The sequence below is a fragment of the Thalassophryne amazonica genome, chromosome 12, assembly GCF_902500255.1.
Source record: "Thalassophryne amazonica chromosome 12, fThaAma1.1, whole genome shotgun sequence".
NCBI classification, from domain to species: Eukaryota; Metazoa; Chordata; class Actinopteri; order Batrachoidiformes; family Batrachoididae; genus Thalassophryne; species Thalassophryne amazonica.
Window position 1 is genome coordinate 10,888,561 of NC_047114.1, and position 15,742 is coordinate 10,904,302.

General features: G+C 40.7%; 1 protein-coding gene across 1 annotated transcript in view; it reads left to right on the forward strand.

Moving 5' to 3' along the window:
* The window catches only part of LOC117522410 (HERV-H LTR-associating protein 1), a 62,477-nt gene that overhangs the window by 35,330 nt on the left and 11,405 nt on the right, over positions 1 to 15,742 (forward strand). The gene's annotated exons all lie outside the window — the stretch shown is intronic.

The following is a 15,742-nucleotide window of genomic DNA, read 5'->3' on the forward strand; positions in this document are numbered from 1 at the left end:
CAATTGTAATACATTCCATATTACTGTAGGTATAACCTAAAAAATGTAAAATGTTTGTATTACATTATCATAGTCTTTAAATAAAATGTAACTGAGTTACAGTACTTTGGCTGAGTTATGTTTTGTAATATACATTACTTAAGTATGGTGTCTTAAGTAAGGTGTCTAACCAGATCCTTACTGTGGATGGCATTACCCTGACCTCTAGTAATACTGTGAGAAATCTTGGAGTCATTTTTGATCAGGATATGTCATTCAAAGCGCATATTAAACAAATATGTAGGACTGCTTTTTTGCATTTACGCAATATCTCTAAAATTAGAAAGGTCTTGTCTCAGAGTGATGCTGAAAAACTAATTCATGCATTTATTTCCTCTAGGCTGGACTATTGTAATTCATTATTATCAGGTTGTCCTAAAAGTTCCCTAAAAAGCCTTCAGTTAATTCAAAATGCTGCAGCTAGAGTACTGACGGGGACTAGAAGGAGAGAGCATATCTCACCCATATTGGCCTCTCTTCATTGGCTTCCTGTTAATTCTAGAATAGAATTTAAAATTCTTCTTCTTACTTATAAGGTTTTGAATAATCAGGTCCCATCTTATCTTAGGGACCTCGTAGTACCATATCACCCCAATAGAGCGCTTCGCTCTCAGACTGCAGGCTTACTTGTAGTTCCTAGGGTTTGTAAGAGTAGAATGGGAGGCAGAGCCTTCAGCTTTCAGGCTCCTCTCCTCTGGAACCAGCTCCCAATTCAGATCAGGGAGACAGACACCCTCTCTACTTTTAAGATTAGGCTTAAAACTTTCCTTTTTGCTAAAGCTTATAGTTACGGCTGGATCAGGTGACCCTGAACCATCCCTTAGTTATGCTGCTATAGACGTAGACTGCTGGGGGGTTCCCATGATGCACTGTTTCTTTCTCTTTTTGCTCTGTATGCACCACTCTGCATTTAATCATTAGTGATCGATCTCTGCTCCCCTCCACAGCATGTCTTTTTCCTGGTTCTCTCCCTCAGCCCCAACCAGTCCCAGCAGAGGACTGCCCCTCCCTGAGCCTGGTTCTGCTGGAGGTTTCTTCCTGTTAAAAGGGAGGTTTTCCTTCCCACTGTAGCCAAGTGCTTGCTCACAGGGGGTCGTTTTGACCGTTGGGGTTTTACATAATTATTGTATGGCCTTGCCTTACAATATAAAGCGCCTTGGGGCAACTGTTTGTTGTGATTTGGCGCTATATAAAAAAATTGATTGATTGATTGAAGTATGTGGAGTATTCATTTAAATACAAAAATGTATAATTTTACAGTTTATAATTAAAGCACTTCAATCATTGCATCATATATAGGTTGCCTCCTATAGGTTATTTTGTCCACAATTTATTTTGTACTTGGCACTTGTACTTTTTTTTTAATCATACATTATGTACATAAAACAAGTAATATGCTTGCAGCTCAAGCTGATTGTAATAAGTAGTAGTACTTAGAGGTATTTCTGAAAAGTAATACTTTATTTTACTAAGATACTGAAAAATGTAACCCATTGTAATTCGTTACTTTTGTAATGAGTTACTCCCAACACTGTTCCCCATATAACTTAAACTTTATTTTCATACCATAATCTAGTGGTATTGTAGAAACAGTGTTTAATAAACTAGGAATTTTTGTTTAAACGACTCCACAATAGACTTATACTGCAAAATATATAGACTGGAGATTAGGTAAAATTTCAAGTACAGTAGTGTTTGTTAAAAATTACACACAGTCACACTCACATGCACACAGACTAAATGTGGGATTATTAGTTCATACAAACTTACCAACAGCACTGTGCAGGCGATTCATTGTCTTTCATAGCTCTTATTACATTGGTGCCACTATCTGTAGTCATACAGGTGAGTCGGTCCTCTGAAAGGCCCCAGGAGTTGAGAGCATCCTTTAATTCCTGGGCAATCAAAACGCCCGTATGATCCTCTGGGAAATATGACGTTTGAAGACAGACGCTTCGCAGATTCCAGCTGTCATTGATGTAATGTACCGTGAGACACACGTACGGCTGCATTGTTCGGCTTGACCATAAGTCAGTGGTGGCAGCGTAAAAGTCCAGTCCATTCAACTCGTCCGTAACTTTTTGGCGTGTAGTATTGTATAGCTGGGGAAGTGCAACGTCAGAAAAATACTTGCGGCTAGGGACGGCATACCGAGGGTCCAGAACTTTTAGCAAGTGTTTAAACCCCCTCTTCTCGACAGAATAAACAGGCAGCATATCCGTGGCAATGTGTAAAGTTATAGCCTCTGTAATCGTTTTCCACCTTACTCCACTCTTCTCATATGGTACACAGTTTGAAAATGTTTGTGGAATAGTTGGTTGCTGATGCTAACGCTACTACTAGCAGCACGGTCTTCATAGCGCTGGAGGCAACACTTCTCCCACTCGGTAAAATGTCTCTGCTTCAAATGTTGGAAGAGATTTGTCGTACTGCTACCTGTGACAGCAACCGCTTTAAGGCACAATTTGCAGGGAGGCGTTTTCTGCTCCGTATCAGACGGCAAGTATCCATACCAATTCCAAACGACTGAATTAGATCGATTTTTCTTGGGCTGGAGCTGCTTATTTGCTTCTTCCATGCGTGTGGCGCTGCCTCTGTGTGTTTGTGTGCTGCATGTGAGGGGGAGGGGGACTGGCTCTGCTGCTGCCTGAGCAACAGTCGCTACGGAAGCGCAGAGGAAAGCGACTGGTGGCAAATGCAAATATAATGTTGTACAGAAAAAAATCTAATAAAATAGATTTTCTAAAATCAAAATCGATTTTAACTCAAAACTCGATTTTTATTTAAAATCGATTTTTTTTTGCCCAGCCCTAATCTGTATGTTTCCACAGCTGGACTGGCACTGACTGGCAGGTATGTCGATGTCTGCCATGGTACTTTGGGTTTACGTGGAGTGTTTGTTGTGCATTCGCAAATTGTCCGCAAAGCTGACGTAATACAACAGCTTTATTCGTGGCCACTCTGTATGCAGTCGCTACATCTTATTTTAGTTTGTGATGTGGACGTGATAGGCACGCAATATATACATTTTACACACTGTCCCAGTCCGCTGCCAAGCCACAAATCCCAGTTGTTTGTCAGTTGCGGATAATGGAGGTCGGAGGATATACATCACATAGATTGAGTATGTAAGGCGGTGGTCATCTGCAACCAAAATTTTGTGCAGCTCAAAAACCCTGGCAACAGAAAAACGTGCCTCTGCGGATAATTGTGGATGTGTGGGGTTGTCAGCCGACTCATACAAGCATGTTTCATGGATATTGCGGACGTTTAGTGAATATGAACCAATTCTGTGCGCAATTCATACGCAAATCATCCTAAACGTCAGTGGGACTGGGTCTTAACCTGCACGTCTTTAAATGTGGGAGGAAACCAGAGCACCCCCACGCAAACACGGGGAGAATGTTGTGAAAGTGTCGTGACACGGACCCACAACAGGGGGCGTTAATGAACGGACAATGGATAAGCCAAAAAGTAACAATTTAATGTTGTGAATCGCACAACAACGTACAGACAATAACAATATATAAAAAAATTGATTGATTGATTGATATGGTGGACTGTCAATCATACACCAGGTGACGTGTGGGCAGGCTCGACGATAGAAGACGCCTGGAGAGAGAAGAGCTGGATCCCCACACAGCTTCCAACACCAACGGAGCTGAAGAACACCGGAGCCGCCAAGCCCTGCGCCCCAGGTGGCCGCTGTCTTCAGCAGTCAGACCCGGTACTGCTGGCAGAGAACAGAGACAGTCCTGATGAGTGTGAGTTCGCACACTCAGTAATCCCACAGTCTGTATTAAGTAAAGGAGGGAAAACCTCCACCTCCAATCACACACACTCGTGCAGCTCCTGGTCAACCACTTATCTGGGTTGGGGTGTGAGGCGAAGCCGTCGCTGTCACACCAAACGCCAATCCTCTAGATAAGGCAACACTCCAGGAAAACGGCTGCAATAGAAGTTCAAGTTATTACACACACAGTGTTAGTCAGCAGAGAAATTACCTGAATGGTAGTTGATTTCTCGGCGAGGAGGTGGAGTTGCAGTCCGGTCTTTGTAGTGGTGGTGATGGGTGACAGCTTGTGTTGATTAATGACAGCTGTCACCTCCAGCAAAGCCGACGCCCTCTCGTGCTTGAAGCCCGCACTTCAAGCAGGGCGCCATCTTGTGGTGGTGGGCCAGCAGTACCTCCTCTTCAGCGGCCCACACAACAGAGAACATGCAAACTCCACACAGAAAGGACACAGGTGGAAATCGATACCATGACCATCTTGCTGTGAATGAAAAGTGTTAACCACTAAGCCACTGTGCTGCCCAAACTTATAGTATTAGTACCACTGTGAATCCAACTGAGGATTTTCAGAAAAAAAACCCACATCATTCAAAATTTCTATTGACATGAATAACATTTAGCACATTGTTTATATTTTTTTTTTGGGGGGGGGGGGGGGGGGGTTGGAGGTACACTGAATATATTTTCAGCCAACAGATGGCAGTAGTGTGTCACTGTTGCTAAGCAGTGCTCCCTGCTGTCTTCTGCCTAGCAACACCCAGAAAGGCCTGTCAGGCTGCAGTCCTTCCCAACTTTACTTTCATGCCAACAGAAATCCACATGAATTTATTTTGTTTTTTTATTTTGATTAGATTGGTTAAGATGAAATATTTTGTAAACAGGATTACCATGGAACTGACTTTTACTGGTTAAAGTGTTGTTTTCCACCTTTTCTTCTAAATTAAAGGGAGGCTGAACATTTTAAAGATTTTATCTCATGTTACATTGACACTTATTTTTTTGGACTTCTCTGATTTTTTTTTAAATTAAACTTAATCTGTAAATTAAAATTTTGGACCACTTTAGGGTTTTGTTTTTGTTTTGTTGTTGTTTGAGTGGATAACTACATTTTGAGCTACATCCAAATAAACAAAATTTAAATTGGCTGATTTTTTTTTCTTTTTTTTTAAGTGAAATGTGTCTGCACCTGTCAACAAACACGAGATAAATTAAAAGTGAAGAGATGTAAAATGTTGAAGATATGTTTTCTGTTGTGGGCTTTATATTTCGATCAGTATTGTGTTCACTGAAAAGTTGACACTGCTGGCCTCTTTTAGAAGTTAATTATGCCGTTTTGTTATTTGCATGCAATGCTACCTGTCTGATTAATGTCTTTGACTGTAATTAATTTCTTAATTGCTTTGCTTTGGTTTTGTTCTGGCTGAACAACAGAACTAATGAAGCAGTTTTGAAGAACTGAATCACTCTGGAAGGAAAGAGCGAGAATAAAGTCTGAACAATTTATCAAGTAACTGTCAACCATTTACGTAGCATATCAAAACTACTCCACTTTGGACTTTTATATTATGTTACTGTTGGCTTTCTGACATCAAATCAAAATAAAAAATTGGCCATTATCTAAAAAAAAAATGTTAAATTGAGCACTTTAATCACAAAGTGCAAATAAATCTCAACATGATCCTAATTAAATCCAATGACATCAATATGTTTTGCAGCAATAGGGTGGCAAAGATCTTGAGTGAGTTCTTTGCTTTTACCCATCATGAGATATTTCTTGTGTGACACCTTCATAATGAGACAACTTTTTATAGGCCATCACTTGGGGCTTCTTCGTCTTTCGGCTGTTCCTGTTAGGGGTCGCCACAGCAGATCAATCGTTTCCATCTCACCCTGTCCTCTGTATCTTCCTCTGTCACACCAACCACCTTCATGTCCTCCCTCAGCACATCCATAAACCTTGTCTTTGGCCTCCCTCTTCTCCTCCTCCGTGATGACTCCATCCACAGCATCCTCCCTATATACTCTGGGTCCCTCCTCTGCACGTGTCCAAATCATCTCAATCTCACCTCTCTGACTTTGTCTCCAAACCATCCCACCTGAGCTGAACCTCTGATATGTTCATTCCTAATCCTGTCCATCCTCATCACTCCCAAAGAATATTGTAATATCTTCAGGTCTGCCACCTCCAGCTCTATCTCCTGTCTTTTTGTTAGTGCCACCTTTCTCCACCCACTCCACCCTGCTTGCACTCTCTTCTTCACCTCTCTACCACACTCTACTTTGGACAGTTGAACCCAAGTATTTAAACTCATCTACTTTCACCACTTCGACTCCTTGTAACCTCACTATTTCACCGGGCTCCCTCTCATTCACACACATGTGCTTTATAAGTCTTGCTGACTGACTTTCATTCCCCTGCTCTCCAGAGCATATCTCCACATTCCCAGGCTAGACTTAACCTGCTCTTTACTCTCCCTACTCTCCTGTGTGAACTCATCCGTCAACTTGTCCATCACCATTGCGAACAAGAAAGGACTCAGAGGTGATCCTTGGTATAATCCCAACTCCACCTTGAATGCATCTGTCATTCTAACTGCACATCTCACCACTATCATACTATCCTTGTACATGTCCTGCACTACCCTCACATACCTGTCAGTCAAAACTTTTTCACACAATACCACAACTCTTCTTTTGCACTCTGTCATAACCTTTCTCTGAATCCACAAACACACAGTGTATCTCCTTCTGGACTTCTCTATACTTATCCATCAGTACTGTCAGACCAAACATTGCATTGTAGTGCTCTTTCTCAGTATGAAACCATATTGCTGCTCACAGATCTTCACGCGTTTTCTACGACTAGCTTTGACGACTCTTTCCAATAACTTTATGCTGTGGCTGATCAGCTTTATCGTTACTGCAGCTGTGCACATCATCTTGGTTCTTAAAAATAGGAACCAGCACACTTTGTCTCCACTTCTCAGGCGTCCTCTCACTTTCCAAGATTTTATTAAACAATCTGGTGAGAAACTCCACTGCCTTCTTGCTAAACATTTCCATGCCTCCACTGGAATGTTATCTGGACGAACTGCCTTTCCATTCTTCATCCTTCATAGCTACCCTCACTTCTTCCTTACTAATCCCTTGCACCTCCTGATTTACTCTCTCCACATTTTCTCTCTGTCATTTTCTTCATTCATCAGCTCCTCAAAATATTCCCTCCACCACCTCAACAACATTCTCTCACTTGTCAGCACATTACCATCTGCGTCTTTATCACCCTAACCGGCTGCAGATCCTTTCCAGCTCTGTCCCTTTGTCTGGCCAATCGATAAAGTCCCTTTTCTCCTTTCTTACTGTTCAACGTCGTACAACTCACTATATGGCTTTTCCTTTACTTTTGCCTCTCCTCTTTTTGCCTTGCGCCACATGTCCTTATACTGTCCCAATTCTTTTTGTCAACCTCCCTCTTTCTCGTTATGCTTTCCTGAACATCTTCATTCCACCGCCAGGTCTCCTTGTCTTCCTTCCACTGTCCAGATGTCACACCCAGTACTTTTCCTAGCTGTCTCCCTCACCACATCTCAATTTATTAATTTATATAACTAATTAATTAATTAATCAGAAACCCAGACAGAGCTTTAATTCATTTGAAAGCTTGACTCTTAGTCTTGTCCATCCAATTTGGAAGTCCCAAAAACCAGTTTTATTTGTTATTATCTATCGTCCACCTGGTCGTTACTGTGAGTTTCTCTGTGAATTTTCAGACCTTTGTCTGACTTAGTGCTTAGCTCAGATAAGATAATTATAGTGGGCGATTTTAACATCCACACAGATGCTGAGAATGACAGCCTCAACACTGCATTTAATCTATTATTAGACTCAATTGGCTTTGCTCAAAATGTAAATGAGTCCACCCACCACTTTAATCATATCTTAGATCTTGTTCTGACTTATGGTATGGAAATTGAAGACTTAACAGTATTCCCTGAAAACTACCCTTCTGTCTGATCATTTCTTAATAACATTTTACATTTACTCTGATTGACTACCCAGCAGTGGGGAATAAGTTTCATTACACTAGAAGTCTTTCAGAAAGCACTGTAACTAGGTTTAAGGATATGATTCCTTCTTTATGTTCTCTAATGCCATATACCACACAGTGCAGAGTAGCTACCTAAAACTCTGTAAGTGAGATAGAGTATCTCGTCAATAGTTTTACATCCTCATTGAAGACAACTTTGGATGCTGTAGCTCCTCTGAAAAGAGAGCTTTAAATCAGAAGTGCCTGACTCTGTGGTATAACTCACAAACTCGCAGCTTAACAGCAGATAACCCCGTAAGTTGGAGAGGAAATGGCATCTCACTAATTTAGAAGATCTTCACTTAGCCTGGAAAAAGAGTCTGTTGCTCTATAAAAAGCCCTCCGTAAAGCTAGGACATCTTACTACTCATCACTAATTGAAGAAAATAAGAACAACCCCACGTTTCTTTTCAGCACTGTAGCCAGGCTGACAGAGTCAGAGCTCATTGAGCCGAGTATTCCTTTAACTTTAACTAATAATGACTTCATGGCTTTCTTTGCTAATAAAATTTTAACTATTAGAGAAAAAATTACTCATAACCATCCCAAAGACATATCGTTATCTTTGGCTGCTTTCAGTGATACCGGTATTTGGTTAGACTCTTTCTCTCCGATTGTTCTGTCTGAGTTATTTTCATTAGTTACTTCAACCAAACCATCAACATGTCTATTAGACCCCATTCCTACCAGGCTGCTCAAGGAAGCCCTACCATTATTTAATGCTTCGATCTTAAATATGATCAATATATCTTTATTAGTTGGCTATGTACCACAGGCTTTTAAGGTGGCAGTAATTAAAACCATTACTTAAAAGCCATCACTTGACCCAGCTATCTTAGCTAATTATAGGCCAATCTCCAACCTTCCTTTTCTCTGAAAAATTCTTGAAAGGGTAGTTGTAAAACAGCTAACTGATCATCTGCAAAGGAATGGTCTATTTGAAGAGTTTCAGTCAGGTTTTAGAATTCATCATAGTACAGAAACAGCATTAGTGAAGTTACAAATGATCTTCTTATGGGCTCAAACAGTGGACTCATCTCTGTGCTTGTTCTGTTAGACCTCAGTGCTGCTTTTGATACTGTTGACCATAAATTTTATTACAGAGATTTAGAGCATGCCATAGGTATTAAAGGCACTGCGCTGCGGTGGTTTTTTATCATATTTATCTAATAGATTACAATTTGTTCATGTAAATGGGGAATCTTCTTCACAGACTAAGGTTAATTATGGAGTTCCACCAAGGTTCTGTGCTAGGACCAATTTTATTCACTTATACATGCTTCCCTTAGGCAGTATTATTAGACGGCATTGCTTAAATTTTCATTGTTACGCAGATGATACCCAGCTTTATCTATCCATGAAGCCAGAGGACACACACCAATTAGCTAAACTGCAGGATTGTTCTTACAGACATAAGACATGGATGACCTCTAATTTCCTGCTTTTAAACTCAGATAAAACTGAAGTTATTGTACTTGGCCCCACAAATCTTAGAAACATGGTTGTCTAACCAGATCCTTACTCTGGATGGCATTACCCTGACCTCTAGTAATACTGTGAGAAATATTGGAGTCATTTTTGATCAGGTATGTCATTCAATGCGCATATTAAACAAATATGTAGGACATGCTTTTTGCATTTACGCAATATCTCTAAAATTAGAAAGGTCTTGTCTCAGAGTGATGCTGAAAACTAATTCATGCATTTATTTCCTCTAGGCTGGACTATTGTAATTCATTATTATCAGGTTGTCCTAAAAGTTCCCTGAAAAGCCTTCAGTTATTCAAAATGCTGCAGCTAGAGTACTAACGGGGACTAGAAGGAGAGAGCATATCTCACCCAATATTGGCCTCTCTTCATTGGCTTCCTGTTAATTCTAGAATAGAATTTAAATTATTCTTCTTACTTATAAGGTTTTGAATAATCAGGTCCCATCTTATCTTAGGAACCTCATAGTACCATATCACCCCAATAGAGCGCTTCGCTCTCAGACTGCAGGCTTACTTGAAGTTCCTAGGGTTTGTAAGAGTAGAATGGGAGGCAGAGCCTTCAGCTTTCAGGCTCCTCTTCTGGGGAATTCAGATCAGGGAGACAGACACCCTCTCTACTTTTAAGATTAGGCTTAAAACTTTCCTTTTTGCTAAAGCTTATAGTTAGGGCTGGATCAGGTGACCCTGAACCATCCCTTAGTTATGCTGCTATAGACCTAGACTGCTGGGGGGTTCCCATGATGCACTGAGTGTTTCTTTCTCTTTTTGCTCTGTATGCACCACTCTGCATTTAATCATTAGTGATTGATCTCTGCTCCCCTCCACAGCATGTCTTTTTCCTGGTTCTCTCCCTCAGCCCCAACCAGTCCCAGCAGAAGACTTCCCCTCCCTGAGCCTGGTTCTGCTGGAGGTTTCTTCCTGTTAAAAGGGAGTTTTTCCTTCCCACTGTCGCCAAGTGCTTGCTCACAGGGGGTCGTTTTGACCGTTGGGGTTTTTTACGTATTATTGTATGGCCTTGCCTTACAATATAAAGCGCCTTGGGGCAACTGTTTGTTGTGATTTGGCGCTATATAAATAAAACTGATTGAATTGATTGATTGATAACGCCATCTCACGACAGAGTCGCCCCAAGGCGCTTCACATAACACACAATTCATAACACAAAGTCAGTTAAAATCAAAAAGGGCACAATAAAAAAGTAAAACCCAGTAGCATAAAAAGAAATTACAAGGCAAACATAAAACAATAAATTAATGCTAAGACAGTCTAAAAAAGTGGGTCTTCAGTCTTGATTTAAAAGTCTCCACCGTTCAGACTGCCTTATACCTGCAGGTAGATTGCTCCAGAGAGTAGGGCCACGGTAGGAGGTGTATTCACCCATGGAACACACAGAAGCCCTGTGCCCTGCGAATGCAAGGGCCACACCAGTACGTAGGGCTTAACCAAGTCTGTCAGGTAGGAAGGAGCCAGTCCATGAACAGTTTTATAGACCAGCAACAGGACTTTAAAATCCCATCTGGCAGAAACCGGAAGCCAATGAAGGGACGCCAGAATGGGTGTAATGTGATCAAACTTGATTTGATCACATTTGATTGATTTGAGTACAATGGGAGGCAGAGCCTTCAGCTTTCAGGCTCCTCTCCTGTGGAACCAGCTCCCAATTTGGATTAGGGAGACAGACACCCTCTCTACTTTTAAGATTAAGCTTAAAACTTTCCTTTTTGAAAAAGTTTATACAACCCCTGGCAAAAATTATGGAATCAGCGGCCTCAGAGGATGTTCATTCAGTTGTTTAATTTTGTAGAAAAAAAGCAGATCACAGACATGACACAAAACTAAAGTCATTTCAAATGGCAACTTTCTGGCTTTAAGAAACACTATAAGAAATCAAGAAAAAAGATTGTGGCAGTCAGTAACGGTTACTTTTTTAGACCAAGCAGAGGAAAAAAATATGGAATCACGCAATTCTGAGGAAAAAATTATGGAATCACCCTGTAAATTTTCATCCCCCAAATTAACACCTGCATCAAATCAGATGTGCTCATTGACACTGACCCTGTGCCATGACATTGACCCTATGTGTCTTTTTGCAAGGAATGTTTTTGCAGTTTTTGCTCTATGGCAAGATGCATTATCATCTTGAAAAATGATTTCATCATCCCCAAACATCCTTTCAATTGTCCAAAATATCAACATAAACTTGTGCATTTATTGATGATGTAATGACAGCCATCTCCCCAGTGCCTTTACCTGACATGCAGCCCCATATCATCAATGACTGTGGAAATTTACATGTTCTCTTCAGGCAGTCATCTTTATAAATCTCATTGGAAAGGCACCAAACAAAAGTTCCAGCATCATCACCTTGCCCAATGCAGATTTGAGATTCATCACTGAATATGACTTTCATCCAGTCATCCACAGTCCACAATTGCTTTTCCTTAGCCCATTGTAACCTTGTTTTTTTCTGTTTAGGTGTTAATGATGCCTTTCGTTTAGCTTTTCTGTATGTAAATCCCATTTCCTTTAGGCGGTTTCTTACAGTTCGGTCACAGACATTGACTCCAGTTTCCTCCCATTCGTTCATTTGTTTTGTTGTACATTTTTCGATTTTTGAGACATATTGCTTTAAGTTTTCTGTCTTGACGCTTTGATGTCTTCCTTGGTCTACCAGTATGTTTGCCTTTAACAACCTTCCCATGTTGTTTGTATTTGGTCCAGAGTTTAGACACAGCTGACTGTGAACAACCAACATCTTTTGCAACATTGCGTGATGATTTACTCTCTTTTAAGAGTTTGATAATCCTCTCCTGTTTCCTGTTTCAATCCTGTTTCAATTGACATCTCTCGTGTTGGAGCCATGATTCATGTCAGTCCACTTGGTGCAACAGCTCTCCAAGGTGTGTTCACTCCTTTTTAGATGCAGACTAACGAGCAGATCTGATATGATGCAGGTGTTAGTTTTGGGGATGAAAATTTACAGGGTGATTCCATAATTTTTTCCTCAGAATTGAGTGATTCCATATTTTTTTCCTCTGCTTGGTCTAAAAAAGTAACCGTTACTGACTGCCACAATCTTTTTTTCTTGATTTCTTATAGTGTTTCTTAAAGCCAGAAAGTTGCCATTTGAAATGACTTTAGTTTTGTGTCATGTCTGTGATCTGCTTTTTTTCTACAAAATTAAACAACTGAATGAACATCCTCCGAGGCCGGTGATTCCATAATTTTTGCCAGGGGTTGTAGTTAGGGCTGGATCAGGTGACCCTGAACCATCCCTTAGTTATACTGCTATAGACTTAGACTGCTGGGGGGTTTCTCATGATGCACCTAGTGCTTCTTTTTATTCACCTCTTTTTGGTCTGTATGCACCACTCTGCTTTTAATCATTGGTGATTGACCTCTGCTCTCTTCCACAGCATGTATTTTCCTGATTCTCTCCCCTCAGCCCCAACCAGTCCCAGCAGAAGACTTCCCCTTCCTGATCCTGGTTCTGCTGGAGGTTTCTTCCTGTTAAAAGGGAGTTTTTCCTTCCCACTGTCGCCAAGTGCTTGCTCATAGGGGGTTGTTTTGACTGTTGGGGTTTTTCTGTAATTACTGTATGGCTTTTGCCTTACAATATAAAGTGCCTTGGGGCAACTGTTTGTTGTGATTTGGTGCTATATAAATAAAATTGATTTGATTTGAAACTTTCTACTTTGTGTCAAAAGTCTGGCAGCAGCATTCTGCACTAATTGAAGACCCCTAATGCAGGACTGCTGCAGACCAGAAAATAAAGCATTACAATAATCCAATCTGGAAGAAATAAATGCATGTATCAAAGTCACAGCATCAGCCACAGACAGGATGAGACGAATCGTCACTGTTTTGCAGATGGAAGAAGGACCAAGAACCATCATTTTAGTCTTATCGGAATTTAAGAGTAGGAAGTTACTAGACATCTGCAGTTCCCTTCCAGTTGTCCAACACTGTTTCCCCTTGATCCAGTGTCTGTCTCACCTCTTCACTGGATTTCACACAACAGTCTTCCTCCTTTGAGCTTTCTGACCCTTTGTTGAGCTCTGACTCTCTTCCTCGTTTTCACCTCTAAACTCATCCTACAAGTGGCCATCTTATGCTGTCTAATTATACTCTCCCCTGCCACCACCATGCAGTCTCCACCTTCTTTTAGCTTGCATCTCCTACATAGAATGTAGTCCACCTGTGTGCACCTTCCTTCACTCTTATGTCACTCTCTTTTCTTAAAGTAGGTTTTCACCAAAGAATTTTCGTCCTTTTTGCAAAATCAACTCCCATCTGCCCTTCCACTTTCCTGTCCTTGATACCATATCTAACCATTACTTCCTCGTCACATTTGTTCCCCTTGCCAACATGCTCACTGAAGTCTGCTCCTATCACCACTCTTTCATGCTTGGGCACACTCTCCACCACCTCATGTAACTCACTCCAGAAATCTTATTTCTCCCTTTGTCTCACATCCTACCTGTGGGGCATATGCACTGATGATATTCATCATAACCCCTTCAATTTCCAACTTCACACTAATCATCTGTCAGACACCTACTTAACCTCCAACAAACTCTTAAGATATTCTTCCTTTAAAATGACCTCACCACCATTTCTCTTCCTATCCACACCATGATACAACAGCTTGAACCCACTGCCTATGCTCCTGACCTTACTTCCCTGTAGTCCATTGGCTGAGGGGGATCCCGTGGCCATAAAATGTCCCCTAAATTTTTCTTCATATCTTTAAACTAGACCATTAGACATATCAAAAATGGCTGGTTAGACTTTTGCTACCCCGACAGCAAGTGAGAAAATTACGTAATCAGCCACACCCACTTTTGGCTTCTGCAAATGCCAAAACGCCCAGCCGGTTGATAAACCTGAGCAATGTCGAAACCCCTCTGGTACAATTTGACGAAAAGCTTGGGTATATTGTTGAGCTTTACCGCGTTCTTGTCTACACTTGCTCAATATCAAGCATAATGCCATTCATGAAACATGATCATCAATCAGGAGATATCTGTGAAACGTTATTACTTGTATGCTTTTGATTGTTGGCAACATGGAAAGAGGCACAAGGGGTTAAAGGGTTAATGTTCATGAGCGGCTGTAAGCCTGACATCTTAAATCTGTTCATCTCTTCTTAAACTGACCACTTAGATGAACAAGCGCAACAGTAAAATTCTTGAATTAATTAGAAAAATATGCTGAAGAAACCAGCATAAAATCATGTAGGCCATATGGATTACACCTTGGGTGTGTTAACATTTGGATTATTGTTCACTTTGTGTTATATAACACAAATGAGCCTAAAAGCTTTTAACATGGTTTTTCTAAAATCAAACATAAACAGTTAGGAGGTAACTTCTCCAAGTATACAGAGTAAAGCAACACTTTTCCCTTTGTATTACTACCGGTACTTAGATTGTGTCAGTTTCTTGTGACCTTTTGACCCCAGGTGACCTAATTTGCATATACATTTGCATAATAAACATGCTGAATTATAAGAGGACTCAAATACAAACATTTTGAGGTACATTTCGTTATGTGATTTGTAAGTCTCAAGATATTCCAATTTATGTTTCCCTTACCCCTGAATAATACAGCTACAGAAGCCGAAAGTAGGTGTGGTTGATTATGTAATTTTCTCACTTGCTGATGGGGTAGCAAAAGTCTAACCAGCCGTTTTTGATATGTCTAATGGTCTAGTTTAAAGATATGAAGAAAAATTTAGGGGACATCTTATGGCCACAGGGACCCCCTCAGTCAGTGGATTACTTCCATCTGGTCTCTTGCTCACACAATATGTCTACCTTTCTCCTCCCCATCATGTCAGCCAGCTCTCTCCATTTACTAGTCATACTGTCAACATCCCGACTCTCACTTCCACTCATCTAGTTTTCAGAGCTGATGCTTGGTGTAATCGTGGGATTACACCAAGTGTCCAGTTCACCTAACCTGCATGTCTTTGGAAATTAGAGGACACCAGAGAATCCACAGGGAACCCATGCAAACACAGGAAGAACATGCAAGCTCCGCACAGAAAGGACCTAGTGAAAAATTATCCCACAACCTTCTTTATAGATCATTGGTTGTTTGGATCAGAAATTTCAGTTAAATATATCATATAACAGATGAACACACTGATATTTGAGAAGTGAAATGAAGTTTATAGTATTTACAGAAGGTGTGCAATAATTATTTAAATAAAATTGGGCAGGTGCATAAATTTGGGCACCCTTTTCTTTGTATTGAATTGAATACATTTAGCACTAATTATTGGAACACAAAATTGGTTTGGGAAGCTCATTGACCCTTGACCTCCTT